Consider the following 23,839-nt stretch of genomic DNA (forward strand, 5'->3'; position numbering starts at 1 on the left):
AATAATTTAAACAACCTGATGTGATGTTGCGACTTGTCACCTCTTGCAGAGCTGCAGGAGCAAAGGAACAGGAGAAATCCTCAGCATAGAGGGAGAAGCAGCAGCAGCAGAGTGGAACTGCACAGGCATCAAGCGGAGGTAACCTGCAGCATTGCTGACAACTCCTTCTTTCCATTGAGACAGCAGCGCAGTTCCTGCCTAACGCAAAACACAAGTCCCAGAGCTGCCAGCCACCCCTCTTCAGGAGCACTGTGGTGCAGGTAAGCTACCACCATCCCATGTAGAGACATCATAGATAAGGCTGCAGTTGAGGATGCATAGTGATGTGTGTGAGGTGAAAAGGGGAGAGATGAAGAGAATGGTTGCGTAGATGATGCTGTGATCTTGTAAGTCCTGCAGGCTCTCAGGAATAATGACATCCTAAATCTCCCGTGCTACAGCTAAGTTATACAATGGCAGAGCAGGGCCATCAACATTTAGGCGACCGATTTGGGAGGCAGATTTTCTTCGCAGTGACCGTGGCGGCCGGATTTCGGCCACCCGATCTGCCGCTGGCATTTAGCGGAGGAAGCTGGGGAGGTAGCACGGGGAGGGCTGCCTGTCGCAGTAACAGTGGGAGTGGCACGCAAGGGAACTCCTACCCCAGCTCATCCCTGCCCCGCCTCCTCCCCGAGCACGCCATGGCCGCTTCACTTATCCGCCTCCAGGCTCGCGGCGCCTAAGCTGATTGGCGCTGCAAGCCTGGGAGGCGGGAGAAGTGAAGCGGCAATGGCGTGTCGGGGTGAAGAGGCGGAGCAGGAAGGTGAGCTGGGGTGTTGGGATGGGGGGTGCCTCAGTGGTGGGGTTGGGGAGCAATGCCGCAAGCGGGGCACCTCAGGGTGGAGGGGGAGGTCTGCCGTGGGGAGGCGCCTCAGGGCGGGGGTGCGAGGGCGCAAGATGGAAGTTTCGCCTAGGGCACGAAACATCCTTGCACCGGCCCTGTGGCAGAGACTGTGGCCCCTAGCATACTCTTCCTCATGCTTCACATTTTTATAGCGCACATTCCCTCACAAAACCAGGAAGCATGTAGCCACCCCTGGAGGGAGGGAGCAGACAGCACACTGTACAGCACTGGGGCTGGGGGGATTCTGGCCAAGTATAGACGAGTAAACCGCCCCAGTGCTTACAACAAACATCCTGGGACCTTTAAAGGCCACACAGAATAGACAGGACCGTGATCTCATCTGAATGCCACACATGCAGTAAATGGCACAGAAGGCAATTTATCCAGCCCAGGAGGAGGGAAACTGATCCCATCAGGACTACAAGTAGTTCCTGTGAGTCAGCCTGTTTCAGCACTGATGCTTATGCCAGGAAGTCATCGTCTCCGATAACAACGAACAGGCTGAAGCAACAGAGTGGGATTCTCAGAAGTGTCTATGTGAGTTAGGACCACAAGTCCTCTTGAAAATCACTGGCACTTGTGCTAGGGTGACCAGATGTCCCATCTTTAAAGGGACAGTCCCGTGTTTTGGGACTTTTTCTTATATAAGCATCTTTTACCCACCATGCCCTGTCCCGTTTTTTCACAATTGCTATCTGGTCTCCCTAACTTCTGCTTCTTACTCACATGAGCACTTTTGAAAATCACAGCTGAGTCTGTAGTGGGCTGGAGCCATCTGCCCCAGCTGGGCACAATGCTTCCTGGAGCTCTCATGGGCACAAAGGAACAGGCTCTTTTCACCCCCTTTACATAGGGGCAGCATGGGCTTCCCCTGTGGCTGGTGTAATAAATGACTCTGTCAGGGACACCATTTCAGATTTTTGGGGGGGCGGGGAAGGCAACTTTAACCATGATTCCATGGCTACTTAGGCTTCTCTAGTTTTTTTTTTGCTGATAATAACTTAGAAATTGGCTGACAGGAGCACTGTATCTAATTCTTCTATAAAGAAAGAAAACTATGTACACAAACACCAATTAAAGGTATATTTTAGGATTAATTGTAAGTGTAGAATAGAAAACCACATCTGAAAAGTGGAATTCTTCCAACTTCTATCCGTGTGTGTGTAGATGAGGGATTGTTTCAACTCAAAAACTGGCACCACAAGCTAATACATTTCCCACTGAAGTGAAGAACATCATGAGGTGGTGAATTACAGGATTTGTAGGAATAGGCTGGGAAAAATCAAGATGAACATTTACATGATTGCCAGATTTCTACTGCATTACTAGCTCAAAGTCACTTAATAACTATCCCAAAAATAGCCCTATTAATTGAAACAAAGTTGTTGTTGTTTTTTTCTTTTTTAAACAACATATCAGGCTATACCTTTAAAAAGAATCACTGTCTAGAACAGGGATCGGCAACCTTTGGCACGTGGTACCCTGGCGGGCCAGACCAGGTTGTTTACCTGCCGCATCCACATATTCAACCGATCACAGCTCCCACTGGCCATGGTTCGCCGCTCCAGGCCAATGGGGGCTGCAGGAAGCAGCGTGGGCTGAGGGATGTGCTAGCCACTGCTTCTCGCAGTCCCCATTGGCCTGGAGGGGCAAACCGTGGCCAGTGGGAACTGCAATCGGCCGAACCTGCGGACACGGCAGGTAAACAAACCAGCCCAGCCCGCTAGGGTGCTTACCGTGGCGAGTCGTGTGCCAAAGGTTGCCGATCCCTGATCTAGAGTGTAATTAAATGATGGATGTTAGTAGTATGGATCTATAATGAACAAACGTTGGCAGCCAAATCTTACAATTTGTTCAGATTGGCTTGGGTTTATGTTCACAGAAAGGTTTATACAAATAGTTATGATAAATACAAAGGATTACGTTGGAAGGAGGTTCCTAGTGTGTTACTGTAAGGATTGGTGAGAGTAAATATCACCTCAGTGAAATTCACAGATGGCACTCAGGTTTGTGAGACTGTGTCACACCCTCTGAAATGTTAAAGGATTAGAACAGGAGATAAGAATGTTTACCAGCTGGAAGAGAAGGGGATACAGCAGACAGCTGCTTCAGAGCAGCAGTTCAAGGCCAGTAGCTCCTCAAAAAATCTCGGAAAAAGGTCCTAGAAAAGTGCAACCCCACTCTCAGGAGATTTGGTGAAATCCAGGCATTCACAGAGGAATCCATGTTTCTGCATCACAGCCTATGGACCCAACCTGACCCAAAGCCCACAGTAGACAAAGGAAAGACTCCCACAGACAAGTGGGACTAAATAGTAGAATAACTGGCCACACTGGGGTACTGCCATTCACTACAAAATTAGAGAGCTGGAAAAAAGTTGGGAACATTTTAAGTGTAATTTAAACAATATTTTTGGTGCTTGTTCATGCTTGTTTCTTCACCGCAGGGAAAGATTACAGGTGGTCATCCATTCTGCAGCGCTGCTCTTGCAGCCTGAAACTTCCAAAGCTGGGCTGGCTGTGAGGATAATTATCCCCTGACTGTGCCTGAGGCAGCAGCCTCACCCCCACCCCGCCCCAGCCCCGGCTGAGCAGCCCCGTGTGATGGGGTTGCTCCTGCCCTTTTTAACATGTCAGCTTGTGAAGGTGAGGGGAAGATCATGATGCAATCTGCAGGAAGCATCTTCAGACCTTCCTGCCACCACTCCCTCAGTGTGTTTGTTTCAGGACGAAAAATGTTGCAGAGGCTCCCAGCTCTGCTGTTGGCTCTGCCAGATACTCCTCTGCATTCTTGTTTGCTGAGCAAAGAATAGGCCAGTCAGGGGAAGGGAGAGAGGAGCCAGTGGCTCCCAGCAGGTGGTACAAAACTTGGGCTAGCAGGGGGGCAGGAGCTCCCTTAAATGGCACCCCTGGACTCTGCCCCCATCCATTCATTTCTGAGCAGCTGGGGCCCTTGGGCATTGTACAAGGCAGCAGCTGCTGTACTCCAGATAGCGCAGGGGCTGAATCTATGGCCAACTCCTACAGAGTGGGTGTGGGCTGAGAGAGGGTCACTTGTGCAGCTGTGCAGGGGCCGGCCACAATTAATAGCATTAATTAATTACTATTTAATAATTAACACTGAGAAGGATTTTCTAATCTCAGGTCCTGAGTTCTGGGAGGGAGGCAGGAGGACGTGAGTAAGAGTCTGGGGTGGGAGCAGAAAAGCCATGGAATATGAGGTGAAGAGAGAACAAGAGAAGAACATGGGCAAAGTCACAACATAACACAGAAGAGATCACATGGCTGGACAAAAGAGAACAGCGGAACTGGGACAGAGACAGGCGGAGCAGGGAGGAGATACTATTCATCAAGGGAAGGGGAGATGAGAAGCAAGAGAATGAAAATAGTGGAGTGAAGTGAGGAAAATAAAGTGGAGACAGATAGAATGTGACAGAGCTGGCAGGGGGAAGAAAGGAAAACGGAGACATTACTTTATGGTGAGTGAGTTTGACAGTTTCTCTCTGCACTTCCCTGGCAGAGACCCTGTATCTGCATGTTTTGTGATCAGATGGGGTGGCTATTTGGCACACAGAGGTTGTTGATGAATACTGCTGGCTGCTCTGGATTCAGTAGTTAAGTAAATAGGGGAAAGGGCAAAGAAAATAACAAGTTTCACGAGAAATCACACTACGCCCACCTGCAGGTGGGGACTTGGCTGCTGGAGAAATGTTCCTTGAAACACTTTTCCCCTCGGTGTTAGGAACGCCACACGAACTCCAGTCCAAGGAGTTGGGCTCTACTTTTCCTGCAGCAAAAAGGGGCTGATGGTGGCGAAAAGATTCCCTCCTCCCCTGTTCTTTTGTTGCTAAAATCCGTTAAAGTTGGGCTACAGGGCCCTCTATAAATGATCTTGTTGGTCCTTCCCAAACTCCTAAGGTCAGGCCAGACCAAGCTGCAGCAGCACAATGAGACAAAGCAAAAAAATGATTTTGCCAATAGTGCTTCATCAGTGCTTATCAGAGCAGCCTGGGTAGCCTGGAAGCCTAATAACCCTTGGAAGGGTCACTTATGAGAAGCACACAGAATCTACGGAAATATCTGTGCAAACAAAGGTATAAATTTTAATTGGTTTCAAAGGACAAGACTCTACTTAGGGGCCAGGTAAATCGACCTAAGATAAGCCGACTTCAGCTACGCTATTCACGTAGCTGAAGTTGCATATCTTAGGTCGACCCTGCCTGCAGTGTAGATCTAACCTTGGTGGTGATAAGGCAGCACAATTCTTAACTGTTTTCCCTGTAATACTGGGCTAGTTCCTCTTCCTCCAGCCACATAAATATGATTCAGCCATTCAGAATATAGCCTGAATATGTGGCTTGGACTAAACCTAAATCGACTTTGGATCCACCAAACTCTTCAGCCAAACATATAACTTTGGAGTCTCCTGGACAGATTTCTTTTCCCAGCCTCACCCCTGCCCATGGAATAGAGTCTCCCTCCCATGCTCTGTTAATGGACTCTGGCCTGCCTCCCATTCCTGAGCCCTTGCTCTTCCTCCCAAATGAAAGAGTTCAGCAAACAGCTGGCTCCATCTTCTTCCATTTCTTTATTCCATATCAGTATGGCAACGACTTAGTCATGGATATTTTTAAGTAAAAGTCATGGACAGAACACACGGCCTGTGACCTGTCCATGACTTATACTATAAATACCTATGACTAAATCTTGGGGTGGCCGCTGCTGTGGGTGCACCCCAGGGGGCCACTGCTGGGGCCAGCTGCACCAACTGCTGGGGGCTGCTGGAGTGGCCACTGCTTGGGTGGTCGCCGGGGCGAGCTGCCTGGCTGGCCCCAGGGCCACTCCAGCAGCTGTCAGTGCAGCTGGCTGCAGGGCCACCCAAGCAGCTAGCTGCAGAGCTGCTCCAGCAGTGGCCAGTGTGGCTGTCCCTGGGGCCACCTGAGCAGCTGTCCTCATTATATGTCACTTTCTGTCCTTACATTAATGTTATCAGTGTTTTTAACATTAACAGTGTTTTTAATGGTCTATCCAAGTCTTTATCCAGTGCCCATGCCCTGATATCTGAGTGGCCCTGAAATTGGAACCTCTTGTACTGCAGGGATTCAAACCCACTGCTACCCTACTGTTACCCTTTGATATTTCGTATTTATGATTTCACTCCCATGATGGGAAGCTGGTGTCCCCAGAATAATGAGAGAGCAAATCAGTCAGCACTGGGCCACTAGTCACAGGACCACTGAGAAGAGCTGGGAGGGATAAACAGAACTTGCCTCTGAATGCAATGTTTTAAAAAGATTAGGTCAACCATTACTAATACTGCTTGTCTGTGTGAAGCAGTGTGTGTTTAACTGCAACCTCCAGCATTCAGACTCAGGCTCTTTGCTTTATTTGAGTTTGGCACTGAATGCCCTGGGGTAAAATTGCCTTTCCAGTAATGCACATGGCTCAGTCTGTGCTGTTCTCCTGTTAAACCAAATGCTGTGTCTAGCTTTGTGCTGAAATCACATAGCTGGGCTACCCTGGCTGATGCCCGCATTCCTCCCACCCACACCCGACTGCTTCTGGGTTATTAGTGTGTGCTACGTGAGCTACCTTTAAAGCGTCATGTTCTGCTGTGCTGCAATAGACTCCCTCACACTGGATGCTGAACTAAGCAGAGTTAATGGTGTAGATGAAACACGTGGTGGTACTGGGGCTGCTGGATAAATCAGGGGAGTGCTATTGGGACATGGAGCTGGTCACCTTTAGAGCACGTGTTCCAGGGCAGTTGTTACCCTGACAGTTATTTGCTTTCATCATCTACCAAACGTGGTGGACTCTGTCAAGTCCATAGTGGATAAGCATCTGTACCACAGTTGGTCCCTTGGTAGAAGGGCCAACAACCGAATGGATCTGGAATGGAAACTATCTTTCTTTTTTTTTGGGTGGAGGGAGGAGCTAGCAGTCTTCTCAATGAAGATTGTCAGCTCTTTGTGGCAGGAACTCTCTCTTCTTATGTGTTTGTTCACTACCTAGCACTATAGGGCCCCTAGGTACCACCCTAATACAAATAATTACTTCCCCAAAGTCTGTGGGTGTTCAAACTGGCTGGTTTGGGTCAGACCTCTCTCTAATCTCCACCCTTCCTCGCAGCCTCGCTTGCTTTGCAACCCCCACCCCCTCCAGAAAGAGGCACGTCTTCCTTTTTTTTTTTAGTATGAGTTCTTGTGGAATTCTGTAATTGTGTGTGGTGATTAGAAGAAAAATCTTAAAATAACATCAAAGACCCCAAAGCAGTCACCATGTGGTGGGAGGATGCAGCGGTTGAATAGCATATAGCAGTTCAAAAACAATTGAGATTCTTGGCCAGCTGAATCTTCAGGGGTTAGTATGTAATTACCCAAATTACCTAAATTTGGAATTTCATCAAGGTACTACTGAGCCTAACACCCCCACCCTCATGAAAAGTGCTCTAAGACCTGTTATTACCACAAGTGGTCAGGACCTAAGGTTTGTCTCATTTAGAAGTGTCTCTGGGCAGTTAGCACATCTGGTATGAAGGCTTTTCTCCAACTCTTTCCAACACCCACAAATGCTCGAGAGGGATAGTATGCTATAGTGATGCCAGACTCAGGAGAAAACAGCTCTCCTGTGATAGTCTTGTTTCCTGATAAATGGAAATAATACCATAATATCAATTCCTATAACACACACATGTTCCCATGAATTTGTTCTATATAAACCATTTCCTCCTCTTGATTCATTCACACTTCATACAGCAGCTGTATTGAAATTCAGGGATATCACTGCAAATGCATCTCACACTGAAAGTTTTCCTGTAGCTCTTTACTAGGTGAAGAGCCATGCTCATGCCATTCGTTAAGGCAAACTGAAAGACCTAAGTGCAGAGTTCTGGGTTTCTTCTGCAACAGTTGATGTCATCACTGACACCTAAAACTGAGGGAGGAGTTGGTGACAAGGTGACAAGGTGTTAGTGACGGCAACTCCTATTATTGGCAAACATGACACCATGAAGTTGTGATTTGGCCGGTCCGATGGATATGGGAGGATCTGAGTCTCAAGAGTTTAGGTTTTAAAAGGGACTGTGCATACAAGTTATACCCCACTCATCTATTCTGTTAATGAAAAAGGAACTTAATTCACTTTTTTAAAGAGAAGTTTTCAGTTCATCTTTAAGCTCTGGTGTAATGGTTCGAGTGTTGTGAAAGATGCCCTTTCACCCCCCTATTGCAATCGGATCAACACCCTGGGTTTGTTTAGGAGGCCTGTGTTTCAAGGACACAGGGATAGCATGACTTCCTCTGGGAGCCTGCATTTTGAATGTATCTGGGGTGATTCATTTTACCCCAAAATGGACTCCTAATAAATAATTTCACACTGCCAATTTTCAACTAGAGCCTGGTTTACAGTCTCGGAGGGATTATGCAGAGCACTAGAAATATAACTTTAGAAGCTGGCTTTCCTTGTGTATTTTAAATGTTTCACTGGATGTGGCATGTACAGATAGAGTAATGGGGTACAGTGGAACCTGTACAAGAGGTCACCCACCCTGATAAGGCAATCTTCTGTCTTCAGAGACTGCCCCACGGCACCCCCCAATGGACTGAGTACAACTCTGCTCTACCTTGATTAGCCGCTCACCTCTACTAAACAACTTATTTTTCTTGCAGCAGTGGTCCTCTCAAAGGGCTTACAATCTCATTTGCACATATATGTTATCCCATGGGAAAGCAAGCATCATAAAATTACACCCACTGCAGATAGTAAAATTTCCCAACATAAGCTATGTATGAATCTAAACCAGGGAGGGGCAGAACTCCTATAGTTTGGTGTGGGGTAAGTAAGCACCTGATTGTGCAGCCCAATCGTCCAAATGGCTGGAGGGTCAGATCCTACCAAGGTGTCAGTAGGTAAAGCTCCATTTAATCTCTGAGAAGACAATAGAATAGGCTTTGTGACAAGATTTCCACTGCTTGCAGTCAGGCTGGAAGTAGCACAAACAAGAAGAGCCTCACTTGGACTCTTTATTCCATTGTGTATGAAACCCACAAGCACAGAAGCCTCAAGAAAAAGAAAAATAGTCTTTACTAAATTTTACTGGAAATGTTTCAAACCTCCTAAAAAAACCCCAAAAAACAAAAAAACCCAACCGCTTTGCATTTTGAGGGCTGGGTGCTGGTTTCCCTTTGGTTCAATGAGTCTTATTTTATCTGAACCAGTCAATTCATGTATAATATTACTATTATTATTAAGTATTAAGCATCTTCAAGTATGTTGGGCTGGGGAATCCTAGCATGTTTGGCCAAATGCAGGCATATACATGCTGAAGAATAAAAATTAATCAGGGGGAGCATCGAGAACTCACAAGGCAGACAAAAGTGAGTAATACTATGCCTTCCAGTCTGGACAGAAAGCTCAAAGGGGAGGATGGGTTCAGCCCTACAATGAGTTTTACTATGCAAGTTAAAAATATCACGGAAAGGCAGAGGTGTGAATAGTTTGTTTCAATCCGATTCTATACAGATGTAAAGGGCACACAGTGAAACCCCTCTGTCAGTCTGCAAGCATAGAATGCCCAGCCAGCAGGGGAAAGAGACTGGAAACCGGACCAACATACAGCTTATAGTTATTAAGATATTAAACTAAAGATCAGTTATTGCTTCCTAGCTAAAAAGTTGACTTTTGAGTTTTTTAATTATTCCTCTAAAGACAGGCTTATTTATTACGTACATTTGTTTTTGCAGTTAAGATTATGATGTCTCTTTAAAAATGCTTTTTCATGCCTCTTCCTGCCTATTTTTCCTTGTGCAAATAATACAGGCTTCTTGAGAAAGGGATAAAAGTAGTTTGGTTGGATCTCTGTGTGACAGGTTGGACCCCCCCTTCTGGGATGCCACCTGATGTACTGGGATTTCACTGAGCCTGCCTGCTCCACTAGTCTGGGCTCCCTCTCCCTGTTTTGCTGTATTAGGCTCTCTGGCCTCCGGCAGCACACACACAGGTAGGGAAGCACCAGCTGTAGAATTACACAGAGTCTGCAAACAGCTCTGTATGAGAAGACTCAGCCAGGAAATTGCCCAGCACTCAAATGCAATTCTCCTCTGGAAAGTGCACCCAAAATAGTATTGTCTTGCGCTGTAGAGAAATCTATACAACCTAAGCTCATAAATTTGCCCCTCCCTCAATGTGGAGGAAGATATGCACAACTTCTTGCCCCCCCAGTTAGAAATTGCACAAACTGGGTTTAATAATAATAATAATAATAAAAACAAGTTTATTAACTATAAAAGGCAGATTTTAAGTGATTATAAGGAATAGCAAACAGAACAAAGCAGATTACCAAGCAAATAAAACAAAACATGCATACTACAGTTAAGATCTTAACGATACTGGTTTCAAGAAGTAATTTCTCACCCTAAATGTTGTTTTAGGCAAGTTGCAGAGTTTCTGTAGCTTAGAGTTCCAGTTATTTCTCTTTACAGACTAGACTCCTGTCTTAGTCTGGACTCAGCCCTTGCTTTTCCCACCACTCAGTTCCTTTGTCTTTTCAGGTACTTTCATCAGTCTTTCTTCTTGGACAGGAAGGCAATGGAGAAGAGTCCTGTTTGCCTTACTCCCCAGCCTTAAATAAGATTTACATAAGGCGGGAATCTTGTTTCCCAGTCTTGACCTTCATCTTAGATGGTGTTTAGTACCAGGTGACAGGACCACCTGACCTAGTACTGTCACAGCTACATTGCAGGATGTCTCTCAGGAAGAAGAGAGATTAGTATCTTCAAAGTCTGATTGTTTCTTCCTAATGGTCCATCAAGGCTGCTGGCCTGCTGTCTCGGGGGGTGTTTCCCAAGTACACACCTAGTTGTTTTTGTTACATAGTCAATATTCCTAACTGTAGATACAGAACTAATACATTCATAAAAATGGGATAATCACATTTAATAAATTATAACTTTTCCAATCAGACCCTACAAGACCCATCTTGCATAAAGCATACCTGTTATGCCATCTCCATATCAAAAGCATATTTCCATAACAAATAGGGGGTGTAACTTCACACTCTGCATGTAAGAAGAATCCAATCCAACTCCCACTGAGTTCAGTTAGACCTGGATTCAGCCAAAAGTGTGTCAATCCCTACATGAGATAGGCAAAGTGACGTCTTCTAAAATGACTCCAAGAATTTCTTTAGAAAGGACTGTATTTCCCTCTTATAATGAGCCCGCTCTTAGGGCAGAGGAACGGAATTCCCCAAGTCTTCATTTCCCACTCAGCATAGTGCATTAATTTAAATACAAATATATTCCATGCTTTAGCACAGGCAATATTTAACCACCAGTTCTGATGATTTCTCCTACCACAGATCACCAGCAGAACAGGGGTCTTGTATACCACAGTAAACACATTGCCCACACTCTCATTTTGGGGAAAGAACATTCATCAGCTTGCGGCATCATAATCTAGTCATTAGAACAGGAGGCTGGGAGTGAAGAGAGCATAGTTGTGTTCCCAGGTCTGCCACTGCCTCACTGTGTGACACTGGACACATCATGTAACCTTTTGGTGTCTCAGTTTTCCCATCCATAAAACAAAGATAATCTGCACGTTCAGGGCCAGCTCCAGGGTTTTTGCCGCCTCAAGCGATAGGAAAAAAAAACAAACGTGATTGCCATCAGCAGCACTTCAGCTCTACCGTCGCTTCATTCTTCGGCAGCAGGTCCTTTCCTCTGAGAGGGACCGAAGGACTTGCCACCAAATTGCTGCTGAAAAGCCGGACGTGCCAGCTCTTCCCCATGGCCGCCCCAAGCACCTGTCTGCTGAGCTGGTGCCTGGAGCCGGCCCTGTCCACATTTACGATTGTGGGAGTATAAAGTGTTATATTTGATTATATATTTTTATTCATTGACTTGGGTGCCAAAGAGTAACCAAACCTTTCTGAATGAGTGTTTGTAATCTGCTTTTAGCCTATATCAAGTATTCTAAGTGAAATACAAGCAAATCCTTCATGACTATAATCACTATATTTTGTGATCTTACCTTAGTCAAACACGTTCTCCTGATTACTGTCCTATTTAGAGTGCTCATTGCTACCTAAACTGCATTGGGGTGTCAAGTTTGAAAAGTTACATTTGCAGCAGGTTTTAAACCTCCAAGACGGGTGGGAAGAGAAAACAGCCTTTTACCGGAGCAGTTCAAGACTGTACTAGAACAAAGTGCTGTAGGCCAGAACTTAGGTGTATTGGCAGAGCTCTGCATGAGTTTACACAGCACCTGTCAGCACTGAGTCTGGCTACCAGCCATTGCTTTCCATCCTCCTTTTTCATGAGCATTAGAACTCATTCACAGATGTTAGCAGAAATGAAAATATTAGTAACGCAAACATGGTGTGAAATGAGTGTCTGTGACTGGCCAGCCCTGGAATCTGAAGTCTTCACACAGGAAGTGACATTCCAAACATTGCCCCATGGACATGACACAGCCCTGACCGCCCCCTCCCGTAGAGCTGAGAAGGAAGTGTTCTTATCCCCATTGGTGAAATGGGGAACTAAAGGCAGAGAGAGTTTAAATAACTAGTCCAAGGTCACGTAAGAAGTCTGGCAAAGCCAGAAACAGAGCCCCAGTCTCCTGGCTCCAGGCCAAAGCCTCAGATGCAAGATTATCCTTCCACGTTCATCTCTGGATCAGAACTTTGTCGCTCAGGACACACCGTCACCAGAGATAAGCCTCAGAACAGATGTCTGATGGGGTCTGTGTGTGTTTAAGTTTGAGAGACAGAGAGAAATTCAGAGTCCTGAGAGACCACTATTAACATGTAACATTTATATTATACTTTACGTCATCTGAGAGCTGTACAAACCTCGCAGTAACCCTAAGTAGCTGTAAATTTATTTGAAGGTTTCAAACAAGAAGTTTGTTAAGGAAGCACAAGCAAATTAAACTGGGAACACAGAAGGTTTTCCTTTCCCCACAGGATGAAGAACATTCCTCAGACTAAAACAGTCTGTCTGTAAGCTCTGCCACATTGCCATCCACCTATCAGAATGAGGTGGGGCCTTTGGCTGGCTGGTTGTCTAGAGAAGGGATGTCTAGAGACACTTGGTATTATCCAATCATGTCACAAGGCAAAAAACAACCACCTCCCCACTCTCACCCCCAGTCCAGGGAAACTACTTATTAGCTGTGACTTTCACCTCAGCTCAGCTCCCAAAAACACTCATATTAGCCTTTCCCTAACTGAGAATATATTTTCCAAAGAACGGACAGAGAAGTCCACTTCTGTGGACCTTGCACATTGCTGCAAAGTGTGGGATGACTCTGGAGTCAATGGATCTATAAGCCATACTGTATATTGCACCAGGGTCCAGTGATTAATTAATGGGGACATTTTTGTAAGAGTAAATTTTTGAAAGTGCATCTAAGTAAAGATTAGAATTTGGGCTGAAAGTCTGTGGCTATTTTTATTTTATACAAACTTGAATATCCACCCATGGTAGACATCTGTCTGCATAGAGGTGCATGTGTGTGTGTTTTTTTTTAAAACAGCACAGAACTAGGAGACAGGAATCTCTGCACTGTAATCACACCTCTGCAATCACAGCTTTGCCACTGACTTTCTGTGCGGCATTGGGCAAGATCGCTAACCTTGCCTCAGTGTCTCCATCTGTTAAATGGGGAAGATACCTGTTAGAGTACTTCACAATAGTGTTAGTTAAGATTGTTGACCCTAGTTCCAACACCAGTATGTCTGTTCTAATGCAGGTGTCACATCTTTCAATGGTAGCCAGATGCCAGGGCTGTGCAGGTCAGCTTCCCAGTGGAAGAGAATTGGGGAATATTCTAAGTGTAATTTGCTTTATTTACATATATACACCAGTCCTGAAATGAGATGGTCAAACAGCATGCAGGCAATCCCTTATTTCAGGAATCTCAGCCCAGCAGCAATGCCTAGTTCCCAGGGAATAACTCTGCCTCAAAAACTGACTAATCAGAAACCATGGCAGAGAGAAAATTCTCCTGCAATGCACACAGCAATCTATACCCAGAACCTTGTATAATCAAGAAACGACCACCACAACCAGTATTTCTTCCAAGACAAAAAACTTGCTCACATGCTAAGACAAACAACTGGTGAAACTGTAACAGCATCATCTGGTGATGCCTCAGTTTCTCCATCTATTAAACAAGGTAGATAACTATTAGGTACAGTACCTCATAGTAGTGTTGTGCGGCATAGTTAGTTAATATTTATAAAGCCCTTTGAAGATGCAAATAGCTATACACAGTCAGTGTTAAGTATTATTATTTTATCACCATGTACCAGCTTAACAGAAGCTTGCAGTCCAGTCTGAGAGTCTGGCCTGTGTCCTTTTGGTTTAACAAGGTGGCAAAACACACTTTTCTAAGTCTTATCTAGTTAAAAAAAAAAGTAATATTTGAAACCCCCTTGCCCTCCTGTTTGCTTTCTCCATTTAGATTTAACAAAACTTGATGCTTCTCTGAGTATAGTGGTGTTATCCAAGCTCCCCCTCAATTTGTGCCCTGCCTTTCTTGGCTCCAGACACGACCGTTTTTGTAAAGAGTGAGATGATTCCAAGTCTGCTCCAGGCCTCCTGAAAAGCCTTCAGCAGAAACAGGACAGAGCTGGGAAGAAGAGCAGGCAGACCGGAGAATAGCATGAAGGCTGGAGAACAGAAATTGTGACTGGGGTCACTGCATGGAAAACCAACACAACAGTCTAGGCTGCTCATTGTATGTGTGAACGAGGCATCCACTCAAAGAAATTAGTGGTTGGTAACTGCAGAAGAAGTAAAAGAAAAGCCTTCTTCATGCAGCAAATCTGTGGAACTAGGTGTCTGCTGAGAGTAACTTAGCCAGATACTGTGGATGGGTTTAAGATAGTGACCTGAAGTTATTCACCCTAGCAATTGTCATTATTGCTTCCTTTCAATTTAAACATCATACAAGACGCTTATCCCAATCTCTGTGCTTCTTGACCTCCATTATAACTACAATTTAGAGCGCTAAAAGCGGAATATCGGCAGCAAGTTTTCTCTCCTCCATCACAACATAAAAGAGCTAGTCAGCAAGAAACAAGGGAATTACCATGTTGAGTTTTCCAGGCTAAGCTTATGGTAATGAAATCTCATGCTTCAGTGCATAAGATGATTGTCACAAGGGTCAGGAGGGATTGGCACAATTGGTCAGGCACATTGTGGAGGCGGAGAGAGGGAGAAACTGGTGAAAGTCTGACAGCTATCACCTTGGGAATCAGGGACCTACAGGCTAAACAGTAGAGTCAGGCTTACAGAGTTAGAGTCAGGCTCTGTAGCTGGAGACTGTATTAGACTCATGTCCTCTATGGATCAGGTATAGAAGAGAACATATAACATGCCCTTGAGCAGTGAGTTATAAAGGTGGGTGCTATTAGTCTCATCAGAAAAACAGACAACTCCCTTTAAGAGACATAAACCTTAAAAAAATATTGCTGAGGAAATTAACACAAGAATAGCCAAAATAAAGGAAAGAAATGATCAACTCTAAAAAAGGAGGAAGTGGAGTCTGCAATAGAGAGAGATCTGGTCTGCAGAAATTTGGATCTGACCTTCTCCAAGGACTGAGAGTATTTGGATCCTGAGATTTCATTTAGGACCACCTTTAGTTTGTAGCTTCAGGTATATGCTGCTGTGTGACCTGATCCAGCAAGCATCCAAGTCAAGAGAGGCAGGCAGTCGAACAAACACCTAGTAGATCTTAGAGCTTGGGTTCAGCTGTTTATCTCGGCTGTGTAGGGTAGTGAGCAAGAGGAGGCTGGGTTTTTTTATTGGCAGTTTATAGCTCTGCCCTGCCTGTTTGCCACTGAGCCGGTTAGGTGGGTGTTTTATTTAACTTGCCATTTCCACCCTCTTAGAATAAGGAAGCTTGTGATGAGATGGCTGGCCAGTACAGTCAGCAGACATGCCACAAACTCTTATTCTAAACATGAGTAATTGGAGTCTAATGGCTAATCCTCATGACAAAGATTAGAAAAGAAATAACAAAGGTAATTGGCACTGGCTGAAAATCTAATACGACTGGTACGTGGTACAGTACTAGCTGAACACAGTCTTGTCAGAACCATGAGCAAGCCTTGGTCTCGGCATTGGCACCACTTCTTTGAGGGCAGCGGAGTGACACTGGAGGTGAATTTGGCCCTGTTGGACTATCTTCCTAAACTTGGTTCCCCTCCTCAACCTTCCATCCAAAGATTTGCAATTTGTCTGCAACAGCCTAGTGACCTGGAGCATGAATGACTTTGGAAGTTCTCTTGCTTAAAAATAAAAAGTCTAGTTTGTGCCCTGCCTTTCCTTAATGCAGACTTATACTTTCCTTCTGAGGCTAGAAATTTGGGAGTCATCCTTGACCTTGAACTCTTTTCTTCCCACATGTCCTTGGTCAGTAAATCTGACTCTCCCACCTCCAGATTAACATTGCCAGAATCCACCCTCATACTGATCTTGCTTTTACTGAAAACCTTATTCAGCCTTCAATGCTTCCTGGCTTGACTATTACAACTCCCTTTTCTAAGTCACTACTCTCTGAACTGCAGGTGCACCAGGATGTTGTGGCCAAACTGCTTCCTTGCCACAGAAGTGAAACTATCATACCCCTCTCTGCTAGAAACCATTGCTGCCTTTCTAGATATCTCTGAGCCATCTCAAAACTTACCTCATGGTTTACAAAACCATCCAAGACCTCTCCACATCCTTCCTGTCTGACCTCATACATCCACCTACTCCTCCATGCACTTATTCCTCACTTTGTCTTCTCTGCCCTCCCTTTGACTTGGTGAGTGTGGGAGTCACTCATCCGCCTGTGCTGATCCATCTATCTGGAAATGTCTCCCTCCAACCAAGTGCTGACTCATTTCATCTCTTAAAATTTTACCATAAATCCTTCCCTTTCTCTTTAGCACAGAATTGACGTGCTCTCTCTTTCTCTCAAGTTTGTTGTGTATTAAGGATGCTATACAAAATTTCAAGGTTTTTGGACCAAACTTACATCTGGCCAGCTGTACTACATGACTTGGCAGTATTCACACTCCACTGGTTAGCATTTCCACCAGACTTGGGCTTGCCCAACTCAGCCTCACAAGCCTATAAGCAGGGGGAGGTCTGATTCCCCCTTACTTCCCTGCATGCATGCCTTAGACCTGGGGGCCAGGCGAGTAGGGGCAAGCAGGCGTTGTGAAGCCACTATTCCCTGAGCAGGTGGGCTTGGCTCTGACCCCCATGCATGGGCCATTGCTGCTGAATCATCACAGCTGGCTATCCATCTAAACTGAATGGGGTGGGAAGAGGGCTAGTAACTCGCTGTTGGCAAAGGCCACCAGCAGGCTCCTACACCAGGGAGCAGGGCGGGAGCGGTATATATAAGTGGGGCTTGTCTGAAGCACATTTCCTTCTCTACACTGATGATGGGTGGCACTGCTACACATCCTCACTTAAAGGGTGCATCAGCACCACCTAGCCCTTAATCTTGACAAGACAGACTCAAAATCTTAAGAGCCAAACCACAGACTGTTCCTTCAAGAGTTTTTGTTCCCTGCTGCTTCAGAGGAAGGTTAACCCCCCACACCAGGGCAAGGAGTGAGTATAACTGCAATTCCTAGAGGTCAGGAAGCTATCCACTCCTTTTAAGCACAGCTACAGCATTCAACTCATTTACACCCTCTGCTCTGCTCAATGGTAGTGTGCCCCACAGATCCCCAGCATGCTCTGAGAAGGATTTCCTTGTACGTTTACCAGACATTTGAGCAACCCCTATGCATGCCTGAGTAGGAAGCGGTCTGAGTTGCTGTGTTATCAGATTCTAGAATTTAGTAGCTAGAAGATATTATATACCAGCTGATTCACAATGTTAAGCTGAGACCAGCTAAGTTTCTCATATGTCCCATGCAGAGCTGTTGAGGCCCCAGCCATTAGGTAGGTAGACAAAGAACAGGAGCCTGACAAGCAGGAGTTTGTAAGGCAGGCTTCCAACTAAACTCACTGTCACTTGCTTATAATCAGCCCTTGAATGATATGCTGGCCCCATTCTGCCATTTGTTTTCTTGGCTCGAAAAATGAAAGCGAGAGTATTGACTTATTAGTCCATTCTCTTCACCCATAGGTTCATAGCCCACACTTGAAAGGGAAGATCTTCATTCCAACATACATGTAACTAATACATCATTCCAAACAGACCAGTCTGTATCTCAAGGAAAGATCGAATCCAGCTTTCTGCCTACTGCTTACATCGGATACAATTTACAATCCAGAAAGCCTCCTGAAGGTGATGCCCATTTCTGGAGATCAATGCAAACTGGTTTGTTTAGCATTTTGCACATCTGGCCCCTCAAACACTGGCTGGGAAAGCCACCTCTTATTGCAAATACTCCACTACCTGAAACAGCTTGGGGTAGACGTTTTGCTGATAAATATCAGGGCTTTTGGTAAAAATGCGTAACTGAGTAACTTAATGTCATTTGTGGTTGTGTTTAGCAGCCTGACGCATGCCTTTTATAGGAGTCCTTCCACTCCAGCCTATCCCTCATCCCAATATATCGGCATAAATAATCACCCCTGTCTTAAGCAAGAACTTTACATTATTCATACATTGGTGAAATTCAGCCCTATGTACAGCATAAGTCTATGCAACACTTCAGTCTCACTTAAACCTTGTTTTTGAGGATTTACTTAGAACTTAAATGGTGTATTGGCCTTTTGTGGGCCCTCTGCACAGGGGAGAATTTCATCCATATATAAAACTGGGCATTCTGAATGAACTGTCATAAATGAACAGTGGATGACAGTGGACAAGAAGCTGGATTATAGTCAACAGTGTGCCGTTGTTGCCAAGAAGGCTAATGGCATATTAGGCTGCATTAGTGGGAGCATTGCCAGTAGATCGAGAGATGTGATCATTCCCCTCTGTTTGGCACTGGTGAGGCCATTATTGCATCCAGTTTTGGGGCCCCCACTACAGAAAGGATGTGGACAAATTGGAGAGAGTCCAGTGGAGGGCAACGAAAATTATTAGGGGGTTGGGGCACATGACTTATGAGGAGAGGCTGAGGGAACTAGGCTTATTTAGTCTGCAGAAGAGAAGACTAAGGGGGGATTTGATAGCAGCCTTCAACTACCTGATGGGGGATTCCAAAGAGGATGGAGCTTGGCTGTTCTCCATGGTGGCAGATGACAGAACAAGTAGCAATGGTTTCAAGTTGCAGTGGGGGAGGTCTAGGTTGGATATTAGGAAAAACTATTTCACAAGGAGGATGGTAAAGCACTGGAATGGGTTACCTAGGGAGGTGGTGGAATCTCCATCCTTAGAGGTTTTTAAGGTCTGGCTTGACAAAGCCATGGCTGGGATGATTTAGCTTTGAGTAAGGGGTTGGATTAGATGACCTCCTGAGGTCTCTTCCAATCCTAATCTTCTATGATTCTATGAACTAGCATATTAAGAACTGCAGACTGTCATTTGGCAGTCAAAAGGTAATTTCTCCAAGATTTACCACTTGTCTGGCACATTTCGTCTAGAGAACTCAATAAGCTTTACTAAAGAGAATTAAGCATCACTGTCCCCATTATACAGATGGAGAAACTGAGGCACAGACAGATTAAGTGACTTGCTCAAGGCCCACAAAGGAAAAACCAAGAACAGGATCGAATAAGTACCTTATTTGTTTGCAGGGAGGTCTTGGATTTGAACTGGCTCATTAGTAAAAGTGGCTGAATAATGGGAAAAACTATTCACAACTAATAAAACAAATGTGAACTTTCACAAAGTAATTATTCTCAAGGAATTATTAGACTAACTCTAGTCATAAGTATGAACAATCTCAGTATGGGTCACATACCATACAGGCTAGAGACAAAACTGGCCTATGTTTGTCTTTTAAAAGAGGATTCCATTAAAAACAAAAATTAGCAAAATCCCTCCTTCTCCATATCACCAATCTCCTCTCCCAAACAGATGTAAGCTCATCAGGGCAAAGAACTTGTCCTACCTATGACTGTAATGCACTTATATTTATACACAACTTTAACTATTTTTCATTAGGCTCTTTCCCCTCCCTGCTCCTTTTTTCACAGTACAGTTAGAGTTTGTGTCAGCTTTCAGAATCACGATACTGGAGAGAATTCAACATTAAGCAAAAGCAGTGTGCCCATCCCTAACACACACCAATGAGTGTCACTTTGGAGAATTTCTGAATTTCCACAGACAAACAATTTGTGGCACTCATTCAGTTCTAAAATGGAAACATTTTCCTGGAACACACTCTTTAATAGGTAGCTAGAATAGTGAGTGTGCATGCGCACAAGTGTTTGCATCGAGCTAGACATCCACAAAACACTCTTAAGCAATAGAAAGGATGCAGATATTCGAGAAATATGAATTTAGTAGCTAATGATTAATTCAGTGGCAATTTGCAATGAGCTTTGTGAACCCTGGTGATGGAGCGTGGGTATCATTCTCATTTGCACTTTTTACAAGCAAAGCTCACACCAATATATATTCACTTTTGATAGCACATCTACTGTATCTTAGTAGTAGAAGAAAATTCTCTGGCACTGAAGTGGCTTTTCCTCCCTGCTTTCACATGGACCTTAAACATTGTTACAGGATGGAGGGCTGGGTGGAGCCTTATCAAAAGTTAGCTATGTACTAGCATTGTTATACCATTAATGCCTTATTTCTCAGATACGGTTATCCTGCAGTGCCTGCAAATTTAGCTAGGAGCGCCCTCTTCTGGGGATTTATTCAATTGCAACCATTGCCACACCAATAAAATCGCTGAATATCATCAGGAGTTCTCTCCTATTCTAACTTACATTTTTCTTACTTCAAACACACTTTATTCTATCAGCCAACCCTCTCTCCTTCTAGGTTATTTTTAAATTTTGTATTACACTTTCAAGCTGTCTGGTGGGATTGCGTATTTACAGATCTTTCCCCAGTGATAGGTACTGTTATATTTGTCTAGGTTTTTAGTTTGGAGTGTTTAATGTCCAAAACTAATTGGGGAGGGAGGGAGATAAATCCTGATTTTCAAAACACTGGAGATTTCTTTTTCACTTCTGTTTATCCCTTTCGGCTCCCCCCTTTACTGCTGACTCTCAGAAGCAACCGTAAACTGTCAGCTTGAGCAGAAGTGCTAGAAATACTAGGGGTGCCAGTATGCGGTTTGGATCAAGCTCTTCCCTTCCTACATGGCTCTGTGAATAGATGATGTTCATGCCCTAAAAACTGCCACCATTTTAAAGGTAAAAGCTATATTTACCAGGATGTGAAGGCTGTTGCCAAATGCCATTTTGAAATCTCTCACTTGATTGCCAGTGAAAGCTCATAACAATAAATAAATACTGCTTAGAGCTCCACGGAGAAAGAGCACGTCTCCTAACAAACAGTTTAGTTTCCCAATAGAACAGTAGGTAATAGAAACACTTTGCATTTACATGAAGACCTAAATGGCTTGTGAGCTGCCTGTTTAAGAGAACCACCCTCCCCTACCTCTGCTATACTGCCACAGGTGAGATTGGTGGAGGTGCCGGAGTACTCTGCCTTTAATGGGAGGAGACTGGCAGGGCATCCTCCATGAGTGGCCTTGAATTTAGAACTTGCCCCGTGTGAGTTGGACATGAATGGCCTGAATTGGCTGACCTCCAGACCATGATGCAAAACTTCTCTCTTTTGTCCTGCTCTTGGGAAGTGGGGTGGGGATTAGGGACTGATCTTCCACTGTTGTAGTTATTTTCATCGTGACTGTATTGTGAGGTGAAGCCACTGGATTTAGGGCTTGGCTACACTTGGAAATGTGCAGCGCTGGGAGTTACAGCTGTGGTCGTACAGCTGTGTAGGAACAGCGCTGCAGTGTGGCCACACTGACAGCTACCAGCGCTGCAGTGTGGCCACATTTGCAGCATTTGCAGCGCTGTTGGGAGTGGTGCATTAATGGGGAGATATCAGCATTCAGTGGTGCAATGTGCTTTTCAAAAGAGGTGGGTGGTGATAGGTTGAGTGTGACAGGAGCGTGGGGGGAAGAGCGAGTGGATTTTTGGGAGAGACACTGTGACAGTCCTGCCTTGCAATTCTGGCCATTTTCCCCACCCTCTCTCAATCCCCTTAAATTGCAAGGCTTCGACAGATAGCAGTTTCTCGAGGGACTCCTACTCCCAGCCGTGCTGTTTCTCTTCCTCAAGCAACACTAGCCTTTCTCGTCTCACTGCCTTGCAAGTTCTAAGGACAGAGTCACAACAGGCAATCCTTCAATCATTTTAAAGTTAGGAACCCCTTTTATCCCCCCACCTTCTTATTCATAATGCAAATATGACTCCTAATAGCTTCGACACGTAGCAGCCTGCTCACACGACTCCCTCCCCTCAACAACAGTGTGAAAATTCCACGCAATTTCCCCTTCTGGCATCGCTACCTCGTGAGCAATAAGCGCAGCTGTGTTTGTTTTTAGAGCTGTGTTCAGCCATTCTTCCGGTTTGTTGTGGACAGGAATTCTGGGATACCTCTTAATATCCTGGAGGCCAATAACAGCGCTGTTGGTGTCCACACCTGATGAGCAGCGCTGCATCACCAGCGCTGGAATCGCTACACCCCAATCAGACCAGGTGTACAGCCAGCACTGCAGCCAGGGAGTTGCAGCGCTGGTTGGGCTTTGTAAGTGTGTACACAGAGTGAGTTGCAGCACTGTAACCCCTTCACCAGCGCTGCAACTCTCCAGTGTAGCCAAGCCCCAAGTTTAATAACGTGGCTTGACATTTGTATTTCTGTATGAATGTGTGGTTCTAATATTATGCCTAGATAAATGAGAGCCTATGAGAAATGTATTTTAAATGGAAAATCAATTGAAATAAATATAAGTGCATTACCTAAAGAACACAACCTATCTTATAAAGATTTAACTAAGTCTCTCAAAACCCTGTCAAGCCAGGCATTCTTATACCCCTTTCTATAACATATTCTAAGGCACAACGTTGTTAATTCGCATCACATACCTAAGGTCACACAGCAAAGGCTACAATTGTGACATCCAGTTCTTTGCTGTGGTCACTAGGCCCCATTGCCTCCCAGGGCTTTTTCTCACCTACAAGGTTATAAGCAACAGCACTAACTAGAGCACCTTTCTCACTTGCTCTGTCTCTTCCGATCTCACTCATTGTCCAGGGCGTATGTACTGGTTTCTCTTTAATATAACTTGGAGCTTTATGTGTTTATAGTTATGGAATCAGCTTTCCATTTACATTAAGAAAGCTGAATCTTTCTCTGTCTTTAAATCAGGATTGAAGAGGTGGGTCTGAAATATAAAGCACCCAAGCATTTTTGGGGTAGGGCTCTGTATAAAAATATTTGAGTATTAGGACTGTAATTCATCAAGTGTTTAAAACTGGATACTGCTCATTTGCTACTTGCTGTTTGTGGGGCTTTGTTTTATTTTGGTTAGAGGGTTGAGAAAAGGTCATTCAGCCTTTTGAAAAATATCATCCTCTTCTGCTTTGGTATGAAAATTGAGACTACACAAATGAAAATAGCACCAGTGTTTCAAATGGGGCACTGTTTTGCTTGGAGTCAGTGCAAGAACAGCTGCATGATTCTATCTGTTTGCGTGCAGCCTGTGGTTTATATGATCTTTTTCGCTAATGCTGTCACATGAAGGCTAGACACAGCATGTACCTCTTTAGAGCTGCAGATCCCCTTCGCGCATTTATGTCTGGAGCGGAGAAGGAACAGAGTCAGATCCAAAACTTTCACCAAGGTTTGATGGGCCCCAATCCGGTGTTCAGTTTATGAAGTATCAGAGGGGTAGCCGTGTTAGTCTGGATCTGTGAAAGCAGCAGAGAATCCTGTGGCACCTTATAGACTAACAGAGGTTTTGGAGCGTGAGCTTTCGTGGGTGAATACCCACTTCGTCAGACGCAGGTAGTGGAAA

General features: G+C 44.8%; 1 protein-coding gene across 3 annotated transcripts in view; it reads left to right on the forward strand.

The window, feature by feature from the left end:
* Positions 1 to 241: 241 nt before the first annotated feature.
* The window catches only part of FGF1 (fibroblast growth factor 1), a 59,984-nt gene continuing 36,386 nt past the window's right edge, over positions 242 to 23,839 (forward strand). For 2 of the 3 annotated variants that reach the window (XR_012656340.1, XM_075068294.1), the window contains exon 1: positions 9,795 to 9,883. The gene's annotated coding sequence lies outside the window, so the exon portion shown is untranslated. Of the gene's footprint in view, positions 261 to 9,794; positions 9,884 to 23,839 lie in introns of those variants that run through there. The other variant, XM_032769169.2, reaches the window with a different exon arrangement.

The sequence above is a fragment of the Chelonoidis abingdonii genome, chromosome 7, assembly GCF_003597395.2.
Source record: "Chelonoidis abingdonii isolate Lonesome George chromosome 7, CheloAbing_2.0, whole genome shotgun sequence".
In the NCBI taxonomy this organism is placed as follows: domain Eukaryota; kingdom Metazoa; phylum Chordata; order Testudines; family Testudinidae; genus Chelonoidis; species Chelonoidis abingdonii.